This window comes from Gavialis gangeticus, unplaced genomic scaffold (assembly GCF_001723915.1).
Source record: "Gavialis gangeticus isolate Ggan-Ray unplaced genomic scaffold, GavGan_comp1, whole genome shotgun sequence".
Classification (NCBI taxonomy): Eukaryota; Metazoa; Chordata; order Crocodylia; family Gavialidae; genus Gavialis; species Gavialis gangeticus.
The window spans coordinates 10280311-10292049 of NW_017729004.1; the positions used below are offsets into that span (position 1 = coordinate 10280311).

Genomic DNA, 11739 nt, shown 5'->3' on the forward strand with positions numbered 1-11739 from the left:
GTGGGGCCGATTTGAAAATCGATGTGCACACAGTTTTATCTGCAGGTGAAGCATAAGGAAGATGATGTAAAAAATGGAAGAGGCAGATAGAATCACACCTGGACATTGAATAGGTGAAGTAGGATCATATCTTTTTTTTAAAATACCACTCAGATGCTAGAAGAAAAGGCTGTGTCAGCAGCAGCACCTGGTAACTCTTGCCATAGCAATATATTGATCTTAATTTTATTTTATAAGCTAAAAGTCACTTGTACAATTTTTTATAAGCTAAAAGTCACTTGCACACCAAGTCAGTTGGTGAAACCTGCAGAAAATGTATTTTTCCCCTTTAAAAAAGCATATTTTTATGCCAAAATTTCAGTCCTTTGACCATTTCTACAATTTACAGATTCACTTTTCCCTTCATCATCTAATTCTGCCAGTGAATGACATTTCAGCAGGGTGACATCTGAGCACTGTATAAATGAAGCCTTTATCCATTCTTGAATTCTTGGAAAAGGCTGCCTTCTTTCTGAGTTCTTGGAATCTGAGATGCATTAAAAAAAAAAGCCCTACCCCTTTTTCATAACAGATGCTCTATGCAAATGTTGAAATAAGTGTATTAATATCAGACGCAGCCATCTGTTTAAATAATTTGTCAGGAAAGAAGTAAATGCAGTGAGTCTCAAGCAAAAATAAAAATAATAATAAAAATAAAAACCGGAGTTGTGTAGCAGGTTTCAGTGGGGTACGTGCAGTGTGTGGAGAGTTCAGAGCTTTCCTAATAGCTTCTCCAAATCTTGGGAGTGCAATAATGAACCATCCATCTCTTGAACCAATGGCCCCTTTTTTTTTAATAGAAAAGGCCTGCAGTATTTTACAGGAATGATCCATAACACTGCAGATTTTGGCACTGTGACTGCAGTGTCTTGGATTATCACTACAATTTTTCTGTAAGGTCCAAATGTTGTTATATTTCCCTCTGTTTAGGACTTGATCAAGCAGCCATGGGACGCGGTGGGAGAACTCCCACTGACATCAGTAGGAATTGGATCGGGCCTGCGCTTCTCCACGGGCAATCTAAGGAATTACCTAGAGGTGAATCATGGCTGGCGCAGTAGGGTACATTGGAAAGCTAAGGATGCCTTCTCCTGCCAACCTCAATAGATCCTCACAAGAACCAGCTGTAGTGCCACACAAGGGACACCCGGCATCTCTGCTCTCAAACACCCTGGAGACAGAGGTCTGGAGAACAGCGGCAGAAGGAATCTCCCTCGGATCAGCTGCATTTCCCAGCTTGGCACCTGCAAAACAGCAGAGGGTGGTTAAAGCAGCGATCTCAAGAGCCCTAGGCCAGGGGTATAGGTGTCCTCATAACAGCTGGCAGCATATGGGCTCTGGTAATCCTTCCCCATGGAAGGTGGTATGAAACAGCATGCACATTAAGCCCCAAAAACAAACCTCAGCAACGGTAGATCTCATTAAAAATAATCAGCAGCCCTTTCAGAAGCCAGGAAGCTGGTTTTTGAATGGCATTTGTTTGAATACATCAGAATTACAGGAACAGCTGTGCTAAGCACTGGGCTGAAGCCACAGTGCAGCAACATGAAGCTACCATCTCCTGCAGGCAGATGACAGGCAATGCAGGCTTGTAGGTAAAGCCCCAGACGGGGACTCAGGAGACCTAGCCCTGCTACTGCTCTGCTGGGTGACCTTGACTAAGTCACTTCCCTGTTCCGTGCCTCTGTTTCTCCCTCTGTAAAATGCACATAATGATGTCCTTGTTTATACAGCACTTGTGGATCTACCAATGAAATCGCTGTTTAAAATGACTCGTAACAGTAATATTAGAACCAATTGGTTATTTCTTGCCCATCCACAATTCTCGATTTGGTATCCGACTCAAGTGCTTGGAATAGACTGCCGCCGGAGGTGGTTCAAGCACCTAGTCTGAATGCCTTCAAAAGACATCTGGACGTTTATCTTGCTGGGATCCTATGATCCTTGCCGACTTCCTGCCCCTGGGGCAGGGGGCTGGACTCGATGATCTTCTGAGGTCCCTAATGTCTATGAATCTATGAAATTCCTCAAAGTGTGTGTGTAGAGGGGGGAATAGATCCACGTGGGCAGGACAGAGATGAGTTTGATTCCAAACACCTAAAAACCTTCTCTTTGCAGAGCTGAAGAGAAGAAGAAGCAGAATGTGAAGGACTGTGACCAACCCAGGTTTCAACAAAAAAGGAAAATCAGAGGCTTGTCCAAACTGGCCAGCCCATCAGGCTAGCGTGGCTAAGGCACAGCTCTTTCTCTTGCCAGTGGCACACAAGGGAGTGATGTGGCCAGCATCACATTTGGCTGCTGTTTGGCTCCCCAGAATGAAGGACCAGGTAGCCATTTCCAGCTGGGCCAGCTGGTGGCAGCCTTCAGCACAGTCTGAAGCCATGTTTGAGCCAAAACGAGATGCCGAAAGTGGGGGGGAAAGGATGCACCCCTCCCACATCTCCGCTTGCACATGGGGGGAGGAGGGCAGGCCTGGCCTACTGAGCAAGTGTCTGGAGAAGAGCAGGAGAGTAGGCAGGGGCTGGTGCTGGTTACCTGTTACTGGTTGTGGACAACTAGCAGATAACTAACTAGTGAAAGCAGGGCCTGGGGCATGCCTCCCTTTATAGGCCCCTTCCTCATGGCCGGTGGTATAAATACATGTGGGACCTAAAAAATATCCCGACCAACCCAACAAGAGGTTAAGCAAGTCAATCGTTTGCCAAGAAAAATGAAGCCAGGAGCAGTGCCAGCCGCATGAGCCTGGAGCAGCAGTGAAAATAAGAACCCGATTAAAGTTGTAGCAACTTTTAAAGCAGGAGAGCTTTTAAGGGTGCCTCACAGGTGGCAGCAAAGAGGGAAGTGTTGATGAATGAGCCCTGAGAGCGGAAGGAAGATGGATGAGGAAAGCGCGGGGCTGTGGTTCAGGAAGGCAGGCTCTCCTCCTGGCACACCCCCCTCTGGCAACTCCAGCTCCCTTTACCTCCATTTCCTTCGGTGCGAGATGGGACCGGTCACATCCCAGGGGACTGAGAGACACGAGCATGTGCAAATACCAGGCCTGGTTCTCACCTTCCCTACAGGGGCCAACTGCTGGAGCGTTAGTCCAGGTTTAAACGTAAGGGCCCCATTAGCAATCAGAGATCCTTGCTAAAGCTCATGCAATGTCAGGAGTTTTACAAAAGTGGGTCTTCTCCCTGAGTGGAATTTTTCTGAAAAGTCCCAGATAAACTGATAAATAGGGCATCCAAAAAATCAACCGGCCTTGGCATCTGGGCTATATTCCTAGCTCATTTTCTTCTTGGTTTCTATCTCCAAAAACAGCTCGGCTCACCAAGTACAAGTATACTTTAACCCGTCAGGTTTTGGGAGGAGGAGTGCTGCCTTTGGCTAGCTTTAGGGAGTACAATTTTGACCCACTAATGGAGCGTTCTGGTATTTTACGGGCCCCTATGGCCCCAACGTGTACTTAAAACCCAGTCTGAAGCCCACTGAAATCAACATAGAAAGACCCAATCCCTAAATCCTACATATTGTTACATGAAGGCTATGAGAGGTCTGCGGGATCTGGTATCAGAGAATCAAAGAGAAGTCAGGCTGGAAGGGGCCTCCAGAGGTCATGTAGAGATCATCAGATCATCATCAGATCATCTGGAGGTCATCTAGAGATCATCAGAGAAGTCAGGCTGGAAGGGACCTCCAGAGGTCATCTAGTCCAGCCTCCTAACCCAGGCAAGATCATCCCTATCCAAACCATCCTATATAAACCCATTGTCTAATCAATTAGCAAAATTACAGGCAATCATGATATGACCATAAGACACAACACCCTCACTTGCTGTTGGTAAAGTAGGGGGACCACAGTGGCCAACATCCTGCTGCTGCAAAGGTTGTTAAAATACTCTTGAGAGACCCAAGGAAGAGATCCAATAGGGCCTTATTAACCTTTACATTGCTCCCGTTCTATGCACTCAGCATTCGGATGAATTTTTAGCCCCCATGAAATGAATTGTTAGCCTTAATCCAGACCCTGATACCTAGTGTAGGCATCTGCTATGGAGGGGTGCCTCGAGTTCAACGAGGGGTGCCTCGAGTCCAAAAAGGTAGGGAAGCACTGGTATAGAAAGAACAGAGGAACATTACCTAGTCTGCTTCCTGCACAACACAGGAACACATAAAACCTCACTCCATAATTTCTACCCAGCATCTCCTTGAGGAAGGTCTCCTGTCTTGATGAAAAGATTTCAAGTGATGAATTACTGACCATGTCCCCAGGTGACACTGTCCTAACAGTTAATTACCCCTACTTCTAAAAATTTGCACTTGATTTCTAATCTGAAAGTCCCTTTGGGTTAAAGGCAAGAGGAATTTGGAGGGGGGCGCGGGGGAAGGAGAACAGAAACTAGGTTGCAGTTGCTCACATTGTATGGATAAAGGGATAACTAGTCAGCAGAGGTGTGAAACTGTCTCCTTTCATAGACCATGATTAACCACATAAAGTATCCTCCCCAAGAGGGTTGAAACATCTGCTTTATTTCTATGGAGCAATTGCTGTGCACTAACTTCAGCTACAACCATTCTGATAACATCAGAGATGAACAGCTGACCTTTAGTACTTTGGGAAGTGGAGAGTTAGAGGGATCTGACAAATGCATTTGTAGTCAGGTATCAGAAGAAATGAACCTTGCAATGAAGCTGACGATGCAGTAGCACATGCCAGCCCCCTGTGCATCTGTCAGAAACATTATTATTCATCATTATTATTATTTATGCATTGCCCAGAGTGTATGCCCAAAGTGCACTAGGCACTTTGGAGGAAAGACAAGGTTAGAACAGCCCTGGTTGAGTTCCCTGTTATGAATGGACATGAGACCGATGTAGTGAACTCTGCCTTGGGATCATAGATGCTTCCAAGCTCCATGTGTCTCCGCAGCATCCGAACACTGCCTCTAAGTCCAGTCTCCCAAGCACACTTCCAGGGTACAGCCTTCCTGGTCTGGTACCCTGTCTCAGGATGTCGGACTCCACAGTTCACCCATCCTAGGCCACCAAAAAGCAGTGCTGAATTCCCTCCTAGGCAGACAAGGTTCTTTGGGTGAATCTGATATCTTTTATTAGACCAACTTAAATAGTTGGAAAACAATTTTTAAGCAAGCTTTCAGGTTCAAAAACCCTTTGTCAGGCTAAGGAAGTTTCAGCAGTTGGTGTGTGCTCTTCCTGGATGGAAGGAAAAGTAAAGCAGCCAGAGGCTGGTCTGGTCTGCACACAAGACAGGCAGTCAGTGAAAATGTAGATTGAGGAGTCAATGGGTGAGAGACAGACTTGTGGGGGAGAGAGAAGGGGGATGAATAGTGGAGAGATACCTGGGGAGTCAGATGTCAGGCAGGTTATAATGTGTCATAAATCCAATGTCTATATTTAGTCCATGATTTTTAGTATCCAGGAGGCTGATGAAGTGGAGTTCATAGGCTCGTCTCTGGGAAGTGTTGTGTAAGTTTTTTTCCAGCTCTCAAACCCTTTGTGGTATCACCGACAGAAGCTTCTTAGCAGACAGTGGCTTTGCTAGTAGTAGCCACTGTCCTGACAGGAGGGCTAGGGACAGACATTCAAAATGCCAGAGCCTGAATTGATTCAGTCTTTGCAGGTTAGCCTAACCTGGCTGGATTGAACAGATTTGTAACTGCACAGACATTCCTCTGGACTGAGGAAATGTGGGCACAGGCCAGGAGCCAGGAGGCACTAGAGCATGCCCTTGGCTTCAGGGAAGCTGTGTCGGGGACACGTGGCCAGGTCAGGCAGTAGCTTTGGCTAAACTGGTCAGAGAAGGCTTTAATTTCCCCCTCCCTGTCCCACCAGCAGGGACCTGAGCCGGGACTGCCAAGTGCTCCCCACTCACTGCTGCAGTGGTGGGCCTGGGAGCAGCCAGATGCTGGCCGGCATGGCCCCTGAGGCAGAGAGGGAAGGAAGGGGGGTTATTCCCTGCTCTACCCCCACTACCCCTGGGTGACCACAGCCAGGTCTGCCCGCCCTGACTGCCACCACCACTACCACTCGGTCCCTGCTTGCAGCAAGTGGTGGAATAAGCCCGCTCCTGCCCTCTCTGCCAGATGCCAGAGGGAGAGGGGAATAATCCCCCTCCCTGCCCCCACCTAAGGGGCCCTACCAGCCGGCACCTGGCTGTGCTCCTGTCCTGCCACTGCAGTGGTGAGGGGGCAGGGCTCTTGATCGGGGCAGCAGCCCCTGTCGTGGTGTGAGGGAGAACAAGCCCCTCCCCGGTGTGGGACTGCGCTGCGGGGCAGGCAGAGCTGCAGGGAGCTATATGCAGCAGCACCAGGGATCGGAGGGGGCCAGAGCCCCCCCAGCACTGCTGCCACTGCCATGGTCCACAGAAGCTTTCCCTGCTCCGCAGCACAGTCCCCTTCCCCCCCGCTGCCTTCGCCGGGAAGGGGCTCACACTCTGGGAAACCATGACAGGGGCTGCTGCCCCCATCATGGTCACTCCCCCTTTGCCACTCCAGGGGCTGGGCAGGGGCAGGGGCAGGGCCAGATGCCAGCTGGCAGGGCCCCTTAGACAGGGGGCTGGGATAGGGTTTATTCCTCCATCTGCCCCTGGGGGACTGGAGTGGCGTCTGCCCGCCCTGACCACCACCGCTGCTCACTCTGTGCCCAGGGCAAGCCACAAAATGATCCCCTTCCCTGCCCCCTGCCTAAGGGGCCCTTCTGGCTGGCGTCTGCCCCACATGTGCCCAGCTGGTGGAGCGGTGAGGGGGGAGCGACCGTGATGGGGGCAGCAGCCTCTGTCACGGTTTCCCAGAGCATGAGCTCCTGCCCGGCGGGGGGAGGGGAGAAGAGGGGGGAAGGAGCATACTGCAGGGTGGGGAAAGCTGCTGCAGACCATGACAGTGCTGGGCAGAGCTCTGGCCCCCTCCAAGCCCTGGTGCTGCCACACACAGTCCCCTGCAGCTCTGCCCACCCTGCAGCATGGCCCCCCACCAGGAAGGGGCTTGCACTCCCCAACACTATGACAGGGGCTGCTGCCCCCATCAAGAGCCCTCCCCCTTCCTGCTGCAGTGGTGGGGTGGGGGCACAGCCAGACATCAGCCAGCAGGGCCCCTTAGGCAGGGGGCAGGGACAGGGCTTATTCCCCATCCCTCTAGCATCTAGTGGAGGGGGCAGTTGGGGGCTTATTCTGCTGCTTGCCCCAAGCAGAGAGTGAGAAGCAGCAATGGCAGTTGGGGCGGGCAGACCTGGCTGCAGTCCCCCGGGGGAAGTGACAGTAGAGGGAGGAATAACTCCCCTCCCTGCCCCCTCTGCCTCAGAAGCCAATCTGGCCGGCGTCTGGCTGCGCCAGGCCCCACTGCTGCAGCAGTGAGGGAGGAGCACCCAGCAGACCCAGCTCGGGTCCTTGCTGCTGGGAAAGGGAGAGGGAATTAAACCCCTCTGTGGAGAATCCAGCCAAGGCTAATGCCAGGGCTGGCCATGCCCCTGCCACTGGAGCAGCCAGCACGGAGAAGTGCAGGTCTGTGCTGGTGAGACACGGGAGGGACGTGGGGAATAAACTTCTTCCCTTCTGGGCCCAGCATCTGGCTGGGGAGCAGAGGGGTGGGGCCATCCCTGGTCTGCTGGAGCCGAGAGCCCAGCCCAGAGAGCATGCTGGGATGCTGAGAGACTCTGGTTTAAGTTAAACCAGGAAGGGGTCTGGGACAGACATTGCATAAACTGGTTTGAGCTCAATCAGTTAAGTCTGATAGTACATTCAATGAGGTTTATCTCAAACTGGTTTCGGCCATTTTGAAACTGGTTTATGTGCACTGAACGTCTTTTCTGTGACAGGCTTAGACCAATTTCTGATCACTTAAACTGGTTTATGAGTAATATCTGTCCCTAACCTAGAAGACCATTTTATTACCAACTGCTATCTCATGCAGGGTATGAGTTCTAGGCTACAGGTGCTAACGTGGGCAGGATGATGCCATCAGATCAGTGAATGATATATTAACATTAAAGTCAAAATGGCGGCCAAAACACAACATGGGTTTTAACAGAATCAACCCAAGGACGCAGGAATAGACCCCAACTGTCACACAGGCCATGGCCCAAAGAGCTGATGATCAGACAGGTACTGGTCAGGCTGGTTAGTATTAAAATTAAATGGAAGTAAGGTGGGATCATCCTGGGTCATCTATGCCCTGAGATATATTCGCAGTAAATGGAAATATGCTTACATTCTTCTACTTCGGTTTTAGCTTATCTACACCAGGGAACATAGCAGAACTTTCTAGCTATTCTTACTCCAACTCCATGGTCAAGTAACCTCACAAATTTCCATGGGGTTCCAAGGGTATGAAAGAGATTAGCATCCAGCTCGCATTGACATTGATTGGAGCTCATCTTCCTCATGTGGTATGAGGGATGAGAAATGGCAGAGATCAAAGATGCAACAGCAGCAGAGCACAGCTCTTGCTTACTCAAAACCAAGTTGGGGGTGATGTAGGAGATGTAAAGCTGCTGCATAATTTCTAGTATAAATGGAAAAACTAAGTCTCCATCCATCAGCGGTCATTAGAGAAGCCTTCCCACTGTCTTGATTAACAACAGGAGCATTACGTCCCGCACTTTGGCCAAAACTGCAATACAAGTAGTTGTGACTTTGCCTTTTTAAATTCTCCGCATACGTTCACTTGTACTTTACTGCCTGGGCCTGATACTTAGAAAGAGAAAAGCAGGGCTGACAGGGACCTGCAGAAGTCATCTAGTCCAACACTCCACCAGAGGCAGAATCATCCTTATCCAAACCATGCCATACAAATCCTTGTCTAGCCTATTAGTCAGTCCTGATACAACCACAAAGCATAATGCCATCACCTGCCACAGGTAAGGCAGGGGGACAAGAGTGGCCAATGTCCTGCTGCTGCAAGGGTTGTTAAAATATATGTTAGAGATCCAAGGAAGAGGGCCATGCTCCACCACTCCAGAGGAAGGCAAAGCCCCTCACAGACCATACCAATCTGATCATGGGGCAAAATTCCTTCCTGATCCCAAATATGGTCATCAGTCTGACCCTGTGCAGAGGGGCAGGACCCTCTAGCCTGGAACCTAACTTAAACCAAGTTTGCTGGGGAATGGGTGGACAACCACCAGTGCAAGCCCACCAAGAGTCAACCGCAGGATCAGCAGGTCAGGCAGCACAAGGGAATTCACTCCTAACCGAGGCCAGGGACAGGACTCTTCTAGGAGTGCTGGGCAGCCTAAGGCTTCTGATAGCAGGCTTACTTTCCTGTACACAAATGCCAGGAGCCTGGGGAACAAACAGGAGGAATTGGCCCTACTGCTAAACAAAAATGAATACGATCTCATAGGGATAACAGAGACCTGGTAGGACTCAACCTATGACTGGACCACAGATATAGATGGCTATATCTTGTATAGGAGGGATTGTGTTGCTAGAAAGGGACGGGGTGTATCTTTCTATGTGAAGGAGCAGTACACTTCCCTACAAGCGGAGTTTGGCACCCTAGAAGGGCAACTTGAGACCCTCTGGGAAACGCGGTAACGGGGATATAACGGTAGAAGCCTACTATAGACCTCTTAATCAAGAAGAAGATTTTGACCACACATTTGTTAGGGAACTGGCACAGGCTGCATGCCCTCGTGCATGGTCGTCATGGGTGACTTCAACTACCCTGACTTCTCATAAGTGGAGCACTCTGCGAAAGCTGATCAGTCGTGCAGCTTCCTCACTTGCATTGACGAACTCTGCTTGTCTCAGGAAGTCTATGGGCCAACAAGAGGTAAGCGCTCCTAGATCTAGTACTGACCAAAGGGGATGATCTAGTGAATGACCTGAGAATTGAAGGGAAGCTGGTTGACAGCGATCACAAGTTGATTACTTTCTCTATCCATCGCAAAGCTGGTAAATCAGTCAGCAGTGCAGAAATCCTTAATTTTAGGAAAGCCAACTTTCATAAGTTCAGAAGGCTGGTTGCCAAGGCCCTGAGAGGCCATAATCTGACAGGGAGGAGAAACCACGATAAGTGGTTGCAATACTTGAAGCACAAGGGAAGTCCATCCTAGCCCGTAGGAAAGGCAGCAAAAGGGCTGGGCAACCCCCATGGCTAAACAGGGTACTCATGGACCTCCTGTATCTTAAAAGAGAAGCCTATAGGGAATGGGAGTCAGGTAACATCACCAAGAAGGAGTATTCAGCACTGGCCTGCACCTGTAAGGAGCAAACTAGGAAGGCCAAGGCTGAAATCAAACTCAAACTGGCTACAGGAATCAAGAACAACAGAAAGTCCTTCTTCAGATACATGGGTAGTTGGAAGAAAAACAAGGGCAACATTGGACCCTTGCTGAACCAAACGGGACAGCAGACAACCGACACCCAGGAAAAAGCTCATCTCCTTAATGATTACTTTGCATCAGTCTTCCACCAGCCCAAGGGGATCACCCTGCCTAACAAGATGCAGGTTGCCAGGGTATGGGCGAACATATGCCCATCACTGGCAAAGATCTCATAAGGGAACACCTTGAGAGGCTGGACATCCACAAATCAGCTGGCCCAGATGAAATGCACCCAAGAGTGCTAAAGGAACTGGCTGACATTATAGCACAGCCATTGGTGAGAATAGTTGAGAACTTGTGGTGCTGGGAGAGGTTCCTGAAGATTGGAAGATGGCCAGTGAGGTGCCTATCCTCAAGAAAGGGAGGAAGGAAGATCCAGGGAACTACAAGCCAGTCAGTTTGCCCTCAATCCTTGGTAAGATATTGGAAAAAATCATCAAAGAAAGCATTAACAACAGGCTAATGGAATGCAACTTTCTGATAAATAGCCAACATGGCTTCACTGCAGGTAGGTCTTGCCTGACCAATCTCATTTCCTTATATGACCAGGTGACCCATCACCTGGATAAAGGGGAAGAGGTTGACGTCATATATTTGGACTTCAAAAATGCCTTTGACTTGGTCTCCCATGACATCCTCATGGTAAAACTGAGGAACTGTGGCCTCAACAACCTTAGGGTCCAATGGCTGGGGAACTGGCTCCGCAGTCAGACCCAGAGTGATAGTCCACTGAACTTTGTCAACATGGTGCACGGTGACCAGTGGTGTCCCCCAGGGCTCCAAACTTGGACCAGTACTCTTTAATATATTTATAAACGATCTGGATTCAGGTATCAGAAGCGGACTGGCTAAGTTCGCAAATGATACCAAATTATGTGAAAGTGTGGTCACACCAGAGGATAGGCTGGCAATCCAGGATGACCTGGACAGGCTCATAAGGTGGGCGGATCAAAACCTGATAGCATTCAACATGGAGAAATGCAAGGTGCTCCACCTCCAGAAAAAAATCCACACTATTCTTATGGCCTTGGCAGTGCTACACTCGCTAGCACCATGACCGAAGCAGACTTGGGAGTCATGATTAACCACAAGATGAACATCAGCCACCAATGCAATGCCACAGCTGGCAAAGCAAACAAAACTCTGGATTGCATCTAACAATGCATCTCAAGCAAGACCCAGGAAGTCATCCTCCCATTTTACTTGGCCTTGGTGAGGCTGAGCTGGAGTACTGCATCCAGTTCTGGGCTCTGCACTTTACAAAGGATGTGGAGAAACTTGAGAGAGTCCAGCGAAGAGCCATGCACATGATCAGAGGATAAGAGGGCAGGCCTTACGAGGAAAGGCTGAGAGGCATGGGACTCTTCAGCCTAGAGA

General features: G+C 49.5%; 1 long non-coding RNA gene across 1 annotated transcript in view; it reads right to left on the reverse strand.

Moving 5' to 3' along the window:
• Positions 1-834: 834 nt before the first annotated feature.
• LOC109291479 overlaps positions 835-11739 on the reverse strand; it is a 23749-nt gene continuing 12844 nt past the window's right edge. Inside the window, exon 2 of the long non-coding RNA XR_002095854.1 lies at positions 835-1283. This is a non-coding gene — a long non-coding RNA (uncharacterized LOC109291479). The remainder of the gene's footprint in view (positions 1284-11739) is intronic.